This window comes from Leptonychotes weddellii, chromosome 11 (genome assembly GCF_054177405.1).
Source record: "Leptonychotes weddellii isolate Sample4059 chromosome 11, ASM5417740v2, whole genome shotgun sequence".
Lineage (NCBI taxonomy): Eukaryota > Metazoa > Chordata > Mammalia > Carnivora > Phocidae > Leptonychotes > Leptonychotes weddellii.
This window is the reverse complement of record NC_138379.1, coordinates 55,021,834-55,040,296: the sequence shown is the minus strand read 5'-3', so window position 1 is coordinate 55,040,296 and position 18,463 is coordinate 55,021,834. Positions and strand designations below refer to the sequence as shown.

At 38.6% G+C, this 18,463-nt stretch overlaps 1 long non-coding RNA gene across 1 annotated transcript; it reads right to left on the bottom strand.

The window, feature by feature from the left end:
* Positions 1-13,662, bottom strand: LOC145716235 (uncharacterized). The gene is made up of 3 exons (XR_014138783.1): positions 10,181-13,662; positions 9,128-9,289; positions 1-2,778 (listed from the first exon to the last, which is right to left on the bottom strand). It is a non-coding gene; the product is annotated as an uncharacterized LOC145716235 (long non-coding RNA).
* Positions 13,663-18,463: the final 4,801 nt, after the last annotated feature.

Sequence of the window (18,463 nt, the reverse complement as noted above, 5' to 3'; positions counted from 1 at the left end):
AACACAGCAAGAGAGGGAACACAAGCAGGGGGAGAGGGAGAAGCTGGCTTCCCGCAGAGTGGGGAGCCCGACGCGGGACTCAATCCCAGGATCCTGGGATCATGACCTGAGCCAAGGCAGACACTTAACGACTGAGCCACCCAGGCGCCCCTGCTACTTGCTTTTTAAACTCAAGGTAATATGGACATTCTTTCATGAGCAGTCCTAAAACTATATAGTTCAAAATATTTGTTTTTCAAGTTTATGACTTAGGAAGATAACTATCACAAGAATAGAGCCATTCTGGTGTTAGCTCAAAAGGAGACTCTAAAACTGGCATGTAACAGACATTCAATGAATATTTGTTGACTGATCCAGACCTTCTGATTTCAATTTCACCTTGCTTGTCCCTGTTGTGTTCCTCTGGTTCAAACAGGCAAATACAGGATTAGCTGAGAACCTACAATAGAGGTTGGACTTGACATTACAGAGTTTAGAGATAAGGATTATCAGGGAGGGAGACTGACAATTCAAGTGATGTGAAAACCAGTTCATAGTTTGGGGGCTTAAAATTTTTATTTTGTCAGCAACTCTAGTCTTGGCAATCTTTTTCACATTTTCAGAAAAATATGACTGAATGGAAATAATTTCTCAATTTAAATTTTGCCCCTATATATTTATCTTAACCATTTGTCATTTCCTTCCAGTTGTGGATGAAAAAGCAAAAGAACGTGCAGCAAATGAATAGTAACAGAAAACCTCCCAAATATTATTTCATAACAAAGTATAAATAGATTTTCTCACAAAAAAAAGCTGTTCGTTTTTTCGTTTGTTCATTCAGCATGACCCCTGCTGTCAGGGAGCTCATAGTCTGCTGGGTGAAATAAACAATTAAACCAACAATTACCATACAGGATGACAAGAGTCATACCATACAGTGTGAAAAGATAGCAGCATAAACTGGGAGCATGAAAGAAGCATCTAAATCAGACAGGAGTGAATTGGAGTACCTAGATTAAGGAAGAAAACAGGAAAAAAAAGAAAAAAGAAAACCAACCCAGAGGTAGATCAAGGTTTTGTGGGGCTCAAAGCATATACAACAGTGGAGAAAATGAACACAATATTATAAATATAAAATTTTATGGCCCATGTAAGGGAAGTTTCGCTAGGTTCACTATATATCCACCTGTTTGAAGAGACCTGTTCAAAGGAAATAGATCTTTGAGATCTGTATTTCAAAAGAGATCAAAATGTGTGTAGGAGAGTTTATAAGAACCAATCATAAGTAATCTCTTATGAGCTTTATAGTACAAGAAATGGGAGTCCACTGAAGGATTTTTATGGGAGAGTGGCCAGATGTTTGTATCAAAAAGATAATTCTGGCAGTGCCAGGTTTGGTAAAAATTAAATTACATTTCTTTAAAAATACTTAGGGTTCTCTTTTTTGTGTGTTTAAGGGGAAAATGATGTAGTACAGTGTAAGTTTCATGGGGGGTAAAGTGGATAAAAATCATGTTATTTTAACATGTAGGTTTGTTTATAAAGTTTACTCTGAGAATTACATGAATTAGTTTTAATTAAATGCATCACTGTCTAAAATTCATTTCCCAGACTGTATGGTGGCTGAAATTCTTGTGAGTCAAAATAAAAAGCTCTATTCTTCTTATCACTTAAGGAGTTTTCTGGTACTGACTTTTGCTTTGAGCGGCCCCAGTTCATCTAATTCCAAGACTGTTCTGTGCCAGGAAATAATTTAGGCCAAGGCAAGAATAGAGCCTGTTATCAGATCACTGAATATGTACATGTATTGCTTGGAGAAACCATAGCTCAGAATAGTGGTTCAAAGTCTGATAAAATGGTTTCACTCCTGTCTGCAGCAGCTTCTTAGCCTGACGACTCTAAGACAGTCATCTAACTTCTTTTTTTTTTTTTAAGATTTTATTTATTTTTTTGACAGAGAGAGACACAACATGAGCAGGGAGAGTGAGAGAGGGAGAAGCAGGCCTCCTGGCTGAGCAGGGAGCCCGATGTAGGGCTCAATCCCAGGACCCTGGGATCATGACCTGAGCTGAAGACAGACGCTTAACCACTGAGCCACCCAGGCGCCCCAGTCATCTAACTTCTTTAAGTCCCCATTTTCTTATACATAGAAAGGAATTAATGACAACTCTCACTTTCATAAGGTTATTACGAGGATGAAATGAGATGATATACTTCTGTATGACTTTACCATAGTATATTTGACCCAGCAATTCCACTTCTAAGAACACAAGATGGATTTTCTCACACATGTGGGAAACAAAATATGTAGAAGAGTATTCATTTTGGCATGGCTTGAAGTTGCAACTAATTGAAAATAACTGAAATGTCCATTAGCAGGGAATGGGTTAAATTAAGGTACATCTGTGCAATAAAACAGCAGTTCTCAAGCTTTTTAGCCTCAGGACCATGTTACACTCTTAAAAATGATTGAGGACCCCAAACAGCTTTAGTTTATATGGATTACATCTATCAATGTTTATCGTTTTAGAAATTAAAACTTAGAAAGTATAAAAAATATTTATTCATTTAAAAATAGCAATTATAAACCCTTTACGTGGAATATAAACAACATTTTTTTTAAATAACTCTGTTTTCCAACACACAAAAAATCAATAAGAAAAGTGGTATGGTTTATATTTTTGTAAATCTCTTTAATGCCTGGGTTAATAGGAGACAGCTGGATTTTTATGTCTGCTTCTGCATTCCTTTTGTTGCAGTAACACACAACATGTAGGCTCTGGAAAACTCCACTGTACTCTGGTGAGAGTAAAAAAGGAAAATAACATTTTGGTGTTATTATAAATATAATTTCTACCTCAACACCCTCCTGTCATTTTGAGAATCACTGCATGGGAATATTACATGGCTCTTTAAAAGAATGAGGAAGCACTATATGTGTTGTTATAGAATAATCTCTAAGATGCATTGTTAAGTGAAAAAGAAATAAATAAAAGAAAGGTACAGAACCCTGTAATAGTATATTAACAGTGCATTCATTTTAAAAAGTCAGGGAAATAGAACATATCCATACATATAAATACATATTATGTTTATATGTGCAGGTAATATCACTGAAAGAATATGGTAAAAAAAAAAAACTGGTAAATTAATTGTCTCTAGATGTGCAGCCTGGGACACAGGGTAAGGAGGAAGCTTTTTACTTCATTTGCTTTTTTGCCTTTTGAACTTTCTACCTTATGAAACTATTAACTAATCAAAAAAAGTAAATTTGTTTTTAAAGGAGGAGATGATATATATACTTTTCACAGTGGCTGGCAGATGCTTAATAAATTACACATAGTGTCTTTTTATTCTGAGGTAAAATAATTATTTTAAAAGCTTTTTAGCAATCGGAAAAATGTAAAACAATTGAAAATCTTTTCTTCTGAATATACACACTCTTATTAAACTGACTTAGAATTAAATACACAAAATCTAAACATCCTGATAATTGTGGTTATTTTATTTTATTTTTATTATTTTTTTAAGATCTTATTTATTTATTTGAGAGAGAGCAAGAGCACGTGTGAGCAGGAGGAGGAGCAGGGAGAGGGAAAAGGAGGGGAAAAGAAAATCTTAAGTAGACTCCATGCTGAGCACAGAGCCTGACGTGGGGCACAATCTCACAACCCTAAGATCATGACCTGAGCCAAAACCAAGAGTCGTACGCCTAATCGACTGAGCCACCCAGGTGCCCCGATTGTGGTTGTTTTAGATTTGTTATTAGACTGACCATAACAAACATAGAGATAAGCAAACAAGTGTCTGAAAATAATGTCCAATTCAATCATGCAGCAAATAGATGAGCAACCTGATCCAGAAAGAAACCTTAGACAAATTAGAAAATTTCATAGAGCCAAATCAGCATTAAATTTTATAAAAATGTCTAATACTAACCATTGGTTTGAAACAGTTTAGCCGCATATCAAACAACTTTAAACTCTCAGGGGCTTTTATTTTTAAAGATTTATTTATTTATTTTAGAAAGAGAACACAGAAGAGAGGGGCAGAGGGAGAGGAAGAGAGAGAATCTCAAGCAGACACCCCGCTGAGTGTGGAGCCCAACAGGGGACTCGATTTCACAACACTGAGATCATGACCTGAGCCGAAATCAAGAGTCAGACGTTTAATCGACTGAACCACCAGGGCGGCCCCTCTCAGGGGATTTTAGCAACAAATATGTATTTCCTCTTTCACAGGTCCATAGGCTGGATGTAGCTCCACAAGGCTAGCGTGGAATCAGTTAGGCTTGACTCCACTCCAGGCTGCTGGTTGGGTGCAAGCCTGCTCTGCATGTTTCCTCCTTCTCCTTGGACTGGTGGCTACCTGGGACATGTTCTAGGAGTAACTAGAGTCCAAGAGAGTAAGCAGAAACATAAGATGCCTCTTGAGGTTTTTGGCCTGGAACTGGCACGCTCGTTACTTTGGCCCATATCTCGTTGACCAAAACAAGTTAAAAGGCCAAGCATGTCATCATTTGGGGTGAGGAGAGATGTCCTCTGCCTCCTCTAGTGGGAGACACCGAAAAGTCCTATGACAAAGACATAAATGTAGAGGGGTGCCTGCGTGGCTCAGTTGGTTAAGTGACTGTCTTCGGCTCAGGTCATGATCCTGGAGTGCGAGGATCGAGTCCTGTATCAGGCTCCCTGCTCAGCAGGGAGTCTGCTTCTCCCTCTGACCCTCCCCCATCTCATGTGCTCTCTCTTTTTCTCTCTCTCTCAAATAAATAAATAAAATCTTAAAAAAAAACATGAACATAGAATTCCAATGTAGGAAGGTCATGAAGTATTGGGAACAATAATTCAATCTATCATATAATTTTATTTAATTAATTAATTTATTTATTTGAGAGAGAGAGAATGAGTCTGAGCACAGGGGAGGGGGAGGGGGGAGGGAGAGGGAGAGAGAATCCCAAGCAGACTCTATGCTGGGCATGGAGCCCAAAGCAGAGCTCAATCCCACAACCCTGAGATCATGACCTGAGCCGAAATCAAGAGTTAGAGGCTCAGCCAACTGAACCACCCAGGAGCCCCTCAATCATATAATTTTTAAAGAGCTCAATAAGCTCCTTAATGTTTCAAGAATAAGGACTGGGTATATGCAGCCCAAGGTACAACATCTCTGGTCCATAAACCATCTTATCCTGCTGAACTAAGAACCTAGGTTCCCTTGGGTGGTAAACATAGAGACAATGAAGTGAATCAAACACTTTTGGAATAATCTGTATAGATTTGGTATTTATCTGAGGAAGAGGGAACCAAGATAGTGGCAGTAGTAGGGGTTTGTGGCCAGTATGAGCTACCACTTTGCTCTGGCCCGAGGCTGGGTCCTCAGCTTTGGGCCTTGCTGAGCAGAGCAGCTCGAGGCGCCTCTGCCACCACACACTGGGTTGTCATGAAAGACAAGAATACCCAGCAGCAGGGGTTTTGCTATGTGCGCGGCAGAGCATGCAACTGAAGGCTGGGCTAGATGGCAAGGACAAGGTCTTGTGGTACTTAGTTCCCAACATGCTACTAGAAGAGAGTCCTCTAATATACACAGAATCTATCTTTTCCTCAAGACTAATTAAAGATGCAATCCGGGCACCTGGGTGGCTCAGTCGGTTAAGCGACTGCCTTCGGCTCAGGTCATGATCCTGGAGTCCCGGGATCGAGTCCCGCGTCGGGCTCCCTGCTCAGCGGGGAGTCTGCTTCTCCCTCTGACCCTCCCCCCTCTCATGCTCTCTCTCTATCTCATTCTCTCTCTCAAATAAACAAAATATTTAAAAAAAAAAGAAATAAAGATGCAATCCATTCCTGACCATCTCAACTATTTTTTTTCCGCCTCAACTACTGATTAGACCAAAGTGATCAGCGACTCATCCCAGAGGCCTAACAGACAAAAGGACAGGGAGGTAATATGTACTCCAATCTCTATGGTTTGTTTTTTTTTTTAAACAATGGCTGACATCAATTAAAAACTAAATGACTTGAAAAGAAGCAGGGCACTGTGACCCAAAAACAAGAGGAAAAAAGTCAATGGAAACAGATCCAAAGACGACCCAGACGTCAAATTAAAATAAAAGGATTTTAATACAGATATACCTTGTTTTATTGCACTTCACTTTAGTGTGCTTCACAGATAATATCTTCTGTACAAATTCGAAGTTTGTGGCAACTCTGTGTTGGGCAAGTCTATTTAGGCCAATTTTCCAACAGCATTTGCTTACTTTGTGTCTCTGTGTCATCTTTTGGTAATTTTCACAATATTTCAAACATTTTCGTTATTATTACATTTGTTATGGTGACCTGTGACCAGTAATTATGAGTCACTGAAAGGTTAGATGATGGTTAGCACTTTTTAGCAATCAAGTTATTTTTAAAGTTATTTTTACTTTAAAATTTTTTTACATTTTTTAGACATAATGCTATTGAACACTTAATAGACTACAGTATAGTGTAAACACAACTTTTATATGCACTGGGAAACCAAAAATGTTTCATTTGACTCACATTATTGCAATATTTGCTTTATTATAGTGTCTGGACCCGACCCTGCAATATCTCTGAGGTATGCCTGTACAGCTATTATTAATATGTAAAAACAAATTGAGGAGAAAAAAGAACAAAATGAAAGAAAAGAAAGAAGATTTTAATAGATAAATGAATCTCTAAAAAATGGAAGTTACAGAAATAAAAGAAATAATATGAAGTTAAAAATGTAGCTCAGTAAATTTCTGGGCATTATTTCCTAGTCACCTTGATTCAGTATGTGAGATAGTTTGGTATAGCTGATAGACACCTAGATCCCATCGGCAACATATTAACATGCTACTTCTAAAGTAAATCTAAAGCAAAGTAAAGAGGATTTGTTTCATTCTCTTTATGTTAACAGATATGTTACTTTTTGCCAAAAGTCTGTGAATGCACCCTGTTTAGGACTCATGACCTTGTACACCTTCACCATCCAGAACATTTCAGAGAGAGTTCTATTATAAACAAATAATTGTATTTACTTTAAAAATTGTTTTTGTGTTTACAGATTAATCCAGAAAAATCAGCTGCCCTACGATCTCAGAGGAACTAGGGTTCTCATATGCTTCTGTTTATTCACTTCATTTTAAATCAAAGAAAAATTCTGATTGTAAGACATTTTACATGGTTTGATTATTTCCATCCTTGAAATGTTTTTACTCTCCCTGCAACAGATCAGAGGCCTCAACAACTAAAGCCTTTTTTCTTTTCTTTTCTTTTTTTTTTTTTTTAGATTTTATTTATTTATTTGTCAGAGAGAGAGAGCACAAGCAGGGGGAGTGGCAGGCAGAGGGAGAGGGGAAGCAGACTCCCCCCAAGCAGAGAGCTGGACATGGGGCTCAATCCTAGGGCTCATGATGTGAGCAGAAGGCAGATGCTTAACCGACTGAGCCACCCAGGAGCCCCCAAAGCCTTTTCTAAGAACATCTGCCTCTGAACCAGAACTGTGACACTATGCCTCAGATAATATTTTTTATACCTTTTATGATATGTTGAAAGAATTCTCACTGTTTTGAGATGAATAGTATTATTTAAATAAACTGATATTACATCAATTTAAGTAAGTCACTTTTAAAAGGTTCTATTTGTGGGGCACCTGGGTGACTCAGTCATTTAAGCATCTGATTCTTGATCTTGGCTCAGATCATGATCCCAGGGTCGTGGGATCAAGCTCCGTGTCAGGCTCCGAGATGAGCGGGATGTCGGTTGGAGATTCTCTCTCTCCCTCTGCCCCTCCCTGCCATGTGCTCTCTCTCTCTCTCTTTCTCTAAAATAAATAAACAAATAAATCTTTTTAAAAAGTATTATTTGTAACTTTACAGAATTTAGTATATTAGAGAATCTGACATGTAACTTTATAATTTTGAAACAAAAATATGTAATTGAGGGGCACTTGGGTGGCTCAGTCGGTTAAGTTCAGACTCTTGATCTCAGCTCAGGTCTTGATCTCAGGGTCGTGAGTTCAAGCCCTGTGCCGGGCTCCACGCTGGGCATGCAGCCTACTTAAGGAAAAAAAAAAATGTAATTGAGTAATTGATTTTAGACTTACAAAACAATTTTGCTGTTCATAAATATTATTGCAAATTTTAAAAGAACTCAGGAACTTGGAAAGGTTTTGCTTATGAGATCAAGCATTTAAAGTGCTTAAAAGAAAATAGAATGTACTAAGTTTACAAATGCAGTTTAAAAGTTTAAAGAAATGCAATTAACTATGTTGTAAATAGGGTTAGTTGTCTGATGAAGATTTATTTACTCAAGTGGAGTCAATTGAACTTTAATCAGGCAATTTGTAACATTTTTTAGGTGTATAAATAAAATAATCGAATTTGTTATTTTAACTTAAAGACATAATGAATACCAAGTTTCTTTAGTTGTCATCTTAATATGTTGAATATTAATTTTTAAAAACTTCAATACTGATAAAAAGTCTTTTCAATGTACAAAGGGACTCTTGGACAGTTAAAACTTTGCATTAATAAAGTCCTTTGTTGAACCGGGTGAGGTAATAAAAATTAAAAGTATCTCTGATTATTTGAAATGAATCTATCATTCTTTTGTTTTAAATACCACAATAATCACCCTGTTGGAAATCTTGGAATACATTCTTGACAGCCTGACCTTCTTCACTTTGCCAAAGACCTTAGAGGCCAAGCAGTACGGTGTAGGTTCCTACTTTCTCTATTCTGCAGCCAGAGCCATCATTCTAAACATCTGCTGCAAAAACTTACACCCTTCCAAGCTTCCCATTGCCCCCAGGATCAAGTCCCTAATCCTCCAGTGCTTGTCTGCCCCTGAGCCTCAGGAAGCCAGTCTGCCCTGGTTCTCTATATTCCAGCCACTTCGGCAAAGCTCCAAGCCTCTTCTTTTCTCAGGGCTTTAGTGATGGCATCCTCTGCTTGGATTGCTCCCCTCAGTATTTCCGAGCCCCATCATGTGCATGGCTACTATCACATGCCCAAAGAGGCTTTCTCTGACCCTCCAGACTAGGTTAAGGACTCCTGGTTCTAAGTCTTCGAAAAAGCTCAACAGAAACCATCTCTTCGTCCTAAGGTTGTTCAGGCAACCTTAACCAATCCCCTCTAAAGAGTACTTACGGGGCACCTGGGTGGCTCTGTTAAGCGACTGCCTTCAGCTCAGGTCATGATCCTGGGGTCCTGGGGTGGAGTCCCACGTTAGGCTCTCTGCTCAGCGGGAAGCCTGCTTCTCCCTCTCCCACTTCCTGCTGCTCCCCCTGCTTGTGCTCGTGTGTTCTCCCTCTGTCCAATAAATAAGTAATATCTTTAAAATATATATATATACCTACATTGTTTATTGTGTTTAACAATTTTACACAATGACTCATTTAACATCTTTGTATGTTATTAATACACTACAACAGATGCTGTTGGTGCCCTGCAGATATTCCTTTGGCCCTCCCTGTTTCGTTATACTTGGGGATCTCTTTCTACTTCAAGCACCCGAGACTCCTCCGCCTTAGGCTTTCTCAGTGGGAGGAGAGAGTTTGGTCCAGGTATGGGTAGGGCATTAACAACCCAGCAGCCCACCATCCAATGATGGATGGGAATTTGTGGAAAACTACCTCAAGTTTTTGGGTAAGACACCTCTGAGCCAATTCTGTATAGTCCCCCTGAGTAGGATTGAGCCCCAGTTGCCCTCAGTAGTAATCTGGTAATTAATCTTGCACCCTGTATGGCTTCTATCACTTTCCTCTCTCACTTCCCTATGCCCTCACCAGTGATTCAGGTCACTGTCCAAAGAAACCACCTACACTGAAATCCTCGTTCAGGGACTAGCACGGGAAGAACCCAGCCTAAAATATTATCATATATTTGCTTACTTAGATTCACTTGATAATTACTAAGGTAACTGGCTCAAGGGATAAGCATTTTAAAGTGTGATCTGTAATGCTAAATGGCTCTCTAAAAAAGTTGGTCTAAGGAATTCTTATATAACAAGGACCATTTAAATTAAAAAAATTTATAACATATATCCTATTTTATTTCACATAGAATTTGAGACACATTTCTAGCAGGATGCAACTGTTTGCCAAATTATTTACTAGGATGTTTTGGTAGCTTGTTATGAGAACAGGGGCTTTGGAGTCAGGTAAACCCAGGTTGGAGTCCCAGATCTACTTATTAGCTTACTTGTTAATCTTGCTTGTTAACGATGTGACCTTGACAAGTTATTCACATCTCTAAGCATCATTTTCTTTATGTCTGAAACAAGTAAAAAAAATTTTTTTAAATAATAATACCAATTTCACAGGATTAATGAGATGATATAGTTTAAAATTTTTTAATAGAGTACCTGGAGAGCCCAATAAAGAGTAATTATTATTATTACTGGAAAGAAAGAATAATGACTTATTCATACTTATGTCCTATGGTACCAAGCACAGTATATGGGACCTAGAAAATGCTCAAATGTTTATTGAATTGAACTACCTAATCTACACAGCTGCTGTAGAGATCAAGTGACAGAATGTGTATAAAAGTGTTTTGAAAACTAGAAAATACTGTAGAAATGTGGTGCTACCTGTCCCCTTGCCTGGTCAGGCAAAAAGAAGCCTCACTTCCTTTTCAGAGAATAGTTGGCTAAGTGGGTGTCACTCTTCCTGATATTCTGAAAATCAATATTTTGAGGCATTTTTATTTTATTTTTGGGGATCTATTTTCTTTTTTTTTCATTTTTTAATTTAAATTCAATTAATTAACATATAATGTATTATTGGTTTCAGAGGTAGAGGTCAGTGACTCATCAGTCTTATATAGTACCCAATGCTTTGAAGCATTTTTAAACTTCACTTTGTGTGAAACTGCCATTTCTGGGCCCATCCTGCTTCCAGCAGCCCCGCTGATCTGTCAGGAGCAACAGCTCTGTGCAGACGTCTACTGCCAGTCATCCTAAATCAAACTGCCTGGGCCCACGGGTTTGTGTCACAGGCAGTCAGTTTTTTTTAAAGATTTTATTTATTTGTCAGAGAGACACAGAGAGAGAGCATGTGCACAAGCAGGGGGAGCAGCAGGTAGAGGAATAATCAGGCTCCCCACTGAGCAGGGAGCCCGATGCTGGACTCGATCTCAGGACGCTGGGATCATGACCTGAGCCGAAGGCAGACGCTTAACCTACTGAGCCACCCATTCGTCCCTGACCCAGAATTTTGGAGACAGTCCGAGTTTTAAATATCCAAAGATTTTTAAAAGATGTTTGTGAATAGTTCTATTTCTTTTTCCTATTAATTCATTATCAACGTATTCCTTCCTTCCTTACATTTTTATTGAATACCTATTATAAGATAAGCAAGTCACAATATTGAACAAGACAAATGTGATCCTGCCCTCATGGAGCTTACAACCTTGTAATTATAGGAGTCACTAGATAGGGTTTAATTTTTATGCTTTTGTAAGACTTTTTATATGAAGAAGTTTGCCAATTGAAAAAAAGTTTTTAAAGCTTATGTCCACATTTTTCATTTTAAAAAATATGAAATGGGGCTCCTGGGTGACTCAGTCAGTTAAGTGTCCCACTCTTGATTTCAGCTCATGATCTTGGGGTCATGGGGTTGAGTCTTGCGTTGGGCTCCATGCTGGGTGTAGAGCCTGCTTGGGGTTCTCTCTCTGCCTCTCTCTGCCCCTCCCCCCCACTCCTCTAAATAAATAAATAGATAGATAAATAAATAAAGTAACAAAATAAAAAATATGGTCACTTTAGCTGTGAAGAGGTACAAAGGATCATATAAACTTTCCCAATAGGCCTCTCAAGAAAGAGGAGGAGGAAGAAGGAAGAGAATTTTATTTTAGAACCAGGCACTTCACTTAAGTTATCTAATTAAATCATAACAACTTGAGAGGAAGATGTTCTCATCTCCATTTTAAGAAGAACTGAGACTCGGAGAGGCTAAATGTCTTGCCAAAGTCTATCACTAACAAATGCCTTTGCTAAAATTAGACCCCAGCACTGCCTGATTCTCCGACCCAAGCTCTTTCTCCAGCTCCATTCTACCCCAAATTAAGCAACCAACTAGTAAGCCAAATAAGTATTAGCGAATGTTATGCATCATGGATGAGTACAAAAGAATGTGGTTCTTAAATTCCAGAGGCTTAAATCTGTTTGTGACACAAAAATAATAGGAACTAATCTAAGTGACTCCAAGTATGATAAGAGTTCCCAGAAAATACACATAAAAGTGATCTTGAATGGTTCAAACAGTTTCATAGAAAATAGATAAGTTGGCAGAGGACATAAATAGACATTTTCACAAGGAAGACATTCAGATGGCCAACAGACACATGAAAAGAGGTTCAGCATCACCCATCATCAGGGAAATACAAATCAAAACCACAATGAGATATCACCTCACACCTGTCAGAATGACTAAACTCAAAAACATGAGAAACAAGTGTTGGTGAGGATGTGGAGAAAAAGGAATCCTCATGCACTGTTGGTAGGAATGCAGACTTTTACAGCCACTGTGGAAGACAGTATGGAGGTTCTTCAAAAAATGAAAAGTAGAGGGGTGCCTGGGTGGCTCAGTCGGTTGAGCATCCAACTCTTGGTTTTGGTGCAGGTCATGATCTTGTATCTTGGGATCAAGCCCTGCATGGGCCTCCATGCTCAGCAGGGAGTCTGCTTGAGATTCTCTCTCTCCCTCTCCCCCTACCCCTCCCCCCACTCATGTGCATTCTCTCTCTCTCAAATAAGTAAATAAATTTAAAAAAAGGAAAAGTATGATATGATCCCTGGGCTATTTACCCAAAGAAAATGAAAACACTAATTTGAAAAGATATATGCACCCCTATGTTTATTGCAGCCTTATTTACAATAGCCAAGATATGGAAGCAACCCAAGTGTCCATAGACAGGTGAATGGATAAAGAAGATGTGATATATAGATACATACAAAAACACACATATATATACACATATACACAATGGAATGTTACTCAGTCATAAAAAAGAATGAAATCTTATCGTTTTCAACAACAAAGATAGATCTAGAGGATATAATGCTAAGTGAAATAAGCCTGTGAGAGAAAGACAAATACCATATGATTTCACTCATATGTGAAATTTAAGAAACAACAACAAAGAAAAAAAAGGAAAAACAAAAAAAAAGAGTCTCAAATGTAGAGAACAACCTGATGGTTGCCAGAAAGATAGGTGAAATAGGTGTTGGGAACTAAGAGTATACTTATTGAAATGAACACTGAGTAATGTATAGAACTGTTGAATCATAATGTTGCACACCCAAAACTAATATGACACTGTCTATTAATTATGCTTGAATAAAAAAATTAAAAATAAATAGATAAACAAACTAAGGGTAAAAAAGAGAGAGAGAGAAAGAAAATATATAAGTTGGCCTAAATTCTTCCAGGCATACGTAGGTCCTGTGTGGCTCAGTGATATCTTTGATCACACTGTATTCAATGAGTTTTCCTGCCTTCCTTCTCTCCAAGAATATGGGCTCTGTGGGGTGAGGAACCACATTTTTATTTCACTAACCTTTGCGTCCCCACAATCTAACATAATGCTTACTACGTAACAGATAGTAGGTGTTTGAGAAAATTTGAATTAAATCAAGACGGCTCTTGAGAACTGGGTATGGGAGGATGATTTAAGATTAACAAGGGAAGCATACTCGGTGGGGTGCGGGTGATAGTGGGGGCAATGGTGAGGAAGTAAGATTGAATACGGTGAGTGTGGTAGAAGCAGTCTGAAGGGAGTAGAGGGAGAAGGCTGAAAAACTAAACGCCATAGTTGTTGCAGTGTTCATGGGGGCATCTGTGACTTGGAAAGGAGGACTTTTCAGTCCAAACAACTAACCTGAGATTATAAGCACCATAAGGAAAAATGGGAGAAGGTAGTCACAACCATCATGAAAACAGAAGCAGTAGGAGCGCTGGAGAAACGTGCAAAATGCTCACGATCTCCCAACAACAACGCAGACCCTCTGCAAGCAGCCAGCGCAGAGGAATCAGACTGAAGCTATCACCTCATCGGTGCTGCTAGACCGCATTCCAAGGCTGAGTTAGTGATCCCATCTTTCCATTTGATCCTAAGTATAGCTCTAGGTGAGGCCCATGAAAACATCCCTGCCCTTCTTCCACCGTCTCCACTAAATCATAATGACTCCCTCTCATTGGCTGAGTTGTTAAATTCCTTAGCTTGCTAGAGCAAATCAAGGTGAGACTCAAAGGACAAGAGAGAAACAAAAAATGAGTTACACTGTTTCTCACCGAACTAAGAGGAGGCCAAGTTTTAGAGGCTGAGGGAAGCAGGGAGGCCAAGTTTTAGAGACTGCTGAAGCCATGTAACCCAGTTTCCAAGCACAAGAAGGGATTTTGGCTGTTATTTAGTGTTAGATTTGCTGGGGGCAAGGAAAGGCCTTGTCAGAAATATTAATCCTGAATGAAACATGTGCGTGTCCAGGACTGGCTATATCAGAGGAAAGGACAGATCCAAGATGAGGGGCCTCCAAACAGAGGACAGCGTCCCAGAGAAAGTGACGATGAAGCTAAAACTTCAGATTTAAGTAGGAGTGTGCCTGGGGGATGAGGGAAAAAGGCATTCCTGGCAGAACGCACAGCTCATGCAAAAGCATGCAGGAGTGAAACAGTGCGACTTTCTGGTGCAGCTCCTTCCATCAGCACACCCAGCCCTGCGATTTGTACCAGGTACCATTCATTTGTTTTTTTCATTCATTTCACAAATATTTATCGAGCCCCTGCTGTACAACAGACTCTATTCTAGGGGCTGGGGCTACAACAAAACAAGCAAAATCCCTGCCTTTAAGGAACCTACATTCTAGTGGGAGGAAACAGGAAATAAAAAATAATACATTAGGAGGTGATAAGGGTTATGTCAACATGTATTCACCATAGCATAGAACCTCAGTTCCAGAAATACATTACTTAGTATTTGTTTGGCTGTCCATAACAGAAAAACCCAATATTATAGAGACTTACATAGTATAGAGTTTATTTCTCATGTAAAAAAGGTAATCTACTGCTGTAATGGCAAGTTACCAAGCAGTCAGAGACCCAGGCCCCTTCTAATTCTCTATTCCACCATCCTTAGGGTGTGGCCCTACTCCTCATGTTCCAAGACAGATGCTGGAGCTCCAGGAATCACATCACCACCCAGACAGCACGATGGAGGAATAGAGGAGGGTGGGCCCTCTTCCTTTTCAAAAGATATATGAAGAACAATATATCATTTCTACTTACTTGTGGTTCCACCTAGCTACAGGAAACTTGAAAAATATATTTTTTTAACTGAGGAGCAATGAACTCAGGTAAAAATGAGCATTCTGCTTCTGAAGAAGGGAAAAATGAATACTAGGAAGTATTAACAGTCAAGATCCCAACAGGAAACAGTTAATCTCAAAATCAAGGCTGATTTATTTTCAAAGAGACTTTTTCTTTTAATCCCATTCATCTATTTCACCCATCCCTCCACCCACCTCCTCTCTGGTAACCATCAGTTTGTTTTCTATAGTTAAGACTCTTTTTTTTCCTTTTTCTTTGTTCATTCATTTCTTGAATACCACATATGAGTGAAATCATATGCTATTTGTCTTTCTCTGACTGACTTATTTCACTTACCATTATACCCTCTAGATCCATCTGTGATTTGTTTTGTTCAAAATAGCAAGATTTCATTCTTTTTTATGGCTGAGTAATATTCCTGTGTGTGTGTGTGTGTGTGTGTGTGTGTGTGTGTATCACATCTCTATCCATTCATCTATCCATGGACACCTGGTTGCTTCCATATCTTGGCTATTGTAAATAAGGCTGCAATAAACATAGGGGTGCATATATCTTTTCAAATTAGTGTTTTCATTTTCTTTGGCTAAATAACCCAGTAGTGGAATTACTGGATCATATAGTATTTCTATATGACCCCGAGATCATGACCTGAGCCAAAGGCAGACACTTAACAGACTGAGCCACCCCGGAGCCCCTTGTTATTCTTTTTCAAGATTGCTTTGGCTATTCGGGATTTTTTGTGGTTCCATACAAATGTTAGGAGTGTTTGTTCTAGTTCTGTGTATTTTGATAGGGATTACATTAAATCTGTAGATTGCTTTGGGTACTATGGACATGTTAACAATATTTGTTCTTCCAATCCATGAGCATGGACTATCTTTTCATTTTTTGGGGCATCTTCAATTTCTCTCATCAATGTTTTATAGTTTTCAGAGTACAGGTCTTTCACCTAAAAGGGACTATTACAAATGTGAAGATCAGGGTCCCACAAAGCACAGTGGGAGCTGGTAGTGTCAGCCTCGCAGCTGAGCTCTCTTGAAGCTCAACCAACCTCAAACCCAACGTCCTTCCTAACTAATATAGAAATGCCCACCATTAAAAGCATTAAATGAGGAAGGTAGGTCTGAACTAGGTGAAATAGAGGAAAGGTAGAGGTTTAAGGACCTTGATTAAATGAAACAGCTAAGAATAGGGTATAAATGTGTACAGATTATTTTCTAAAGTGTGTATAGTATTTTCTAAAATACTTGCTTAGAAATCATGGTCTAACTTTTTAATTACAAAAATTATATGTAGCTACAATTATAAATTACTGCATACTCATTAAATTAAATACAATTTGGAAAAACAGAAAAGAAGAAAAGATTAATTTCCCATAGACTACAAATTAAAAAGAACCACTGTTATATTTCAGTTATTTTTGTCCATTTTTATTTGGTAATATACATAAAACTACACTATATTTTGAACACCCTCTGTGGTTTTGCTGATTTTATTAATTTATACCCTGAGACTGTAATTCCCAAACTTTTCACCATTTAGGCCTTTCTTTCTTTCTCTCCTTCTTTGAACACATAGACCTTATCCCTGCCATCATGGATCCCAGATTGTGAAACATATTGTTAACCAAACTATACTAATTCACAATAATTACTTGTTTCATTATTTTTTAAATAGTCAAGACCATCTGTGATGGACCATCAGAGCTGATTTGTCCCACTGAGTCGACCATTACAAACCCAAAGTTACCACTTTCATTTCATACCCCTTAAATATCCAGAAACCTCATCCCGTGAATTAGTCTTACAGGAAAAGTATTTGCTAAGCTAAGGTAAACTTACCCTAAACCCAGTTAAAATTATCACCACAAGTCTAAGTAGGTGATATATAGATTAATGAGGGTTCAGAATCCATTTGTTCTTATGCTAAGTGCTCAGTCCTCACCTTGGAACTAGAAATTTTTCTCATTAAAAACATGCCTTGAAATGGAATAATTTTAGAATCTCTTTTTGAATAGAGTAGAGGTTCTTCTTGAAAATATAAATGTGTGCGGGGCGCCTGGGTGGCTCAGTCGGTTAAGCTTCTGCCTTCGGCTCAGGTCATGATCCCAGGGTCCTGGGATTGAGTCCCACATCGGGCTCCTTGCTCAGCAAGGAGCCTGCTTCTCCCTCTGACTGCCTCTGTCTCTCTCTCTCTCTGATAAATAAATAAAATCTTGAAAAAAAAATTTAAAAAAAAAAGAAAATATAAATGTGTGGAAATTCTAGTGGTTACACTGCTTACTTCAAGAAAAGTCAGTGTCCCTAATGATTTCACTAAAAAATATCAACGTAAGAGGTGTCAACCATATTTCCAGCCACATCCTTGAATGTCTTCAGAGGCACACAGAGCAAAACCTACCCAGCAAGGTGAGATGTTAACATTATTGAATCAGAGTTAAATATAATCAGAATCCAGAGGTTTTACAATTGGTCTTTATCTTCAAGGTATTTTGGTATCATTAAATTGATGGATAGAGCCACAGACTACCTAGAACAAAATGCTCTCCGGCCCTTATCATGGCTTTAAGTTGGAGCGACTAACTTGGTGTCCCAAAGATTTACTCTAAACGTCATCCTCTTCACACCCTGGGGTGTTTATTATTACAGAGTCGCTGGCCCTGGGGGAATTAGACCTTTGACAGTAGAAGACAGCCCAGTTTCCCCGACTCCTTTGCACCAGACTGGGTTGGAATTTTAGCCTATGTGCAAAGCAGCTAACAGTTTTGACCAAAGAATAGGTAAGGGGTGCTTTCCTGGGAGTGTGTGGTGGTTCTCTTTACTTTGGTCAAAGGAGTTAGAAGGAAAGACTTGAATATCTCTTTGGTTCCTACTATGTGTGAGGCATGAGTGAGAAAAGTAGAACACAGCGGTTATGAGCATGAACACTGGTACTACATTCCCTGCTCTGCTTCTTACTAACTGTGAAACTGTAGGGATGTCAGTTTCCTCATCTTAAAATTGGAGTTATAATAGTACCTGTTAGGAGGATTAAATGAGGTAATGCTTACAAAGTGCTATCAGTAGAATAGGTGGCAATAGGAAGTGCTACGTGTTTGATAAATTAATTTTGATTGTATTTAGTGTTTATCTATGTAAGTCTTGTTTTTTTCCCCCCA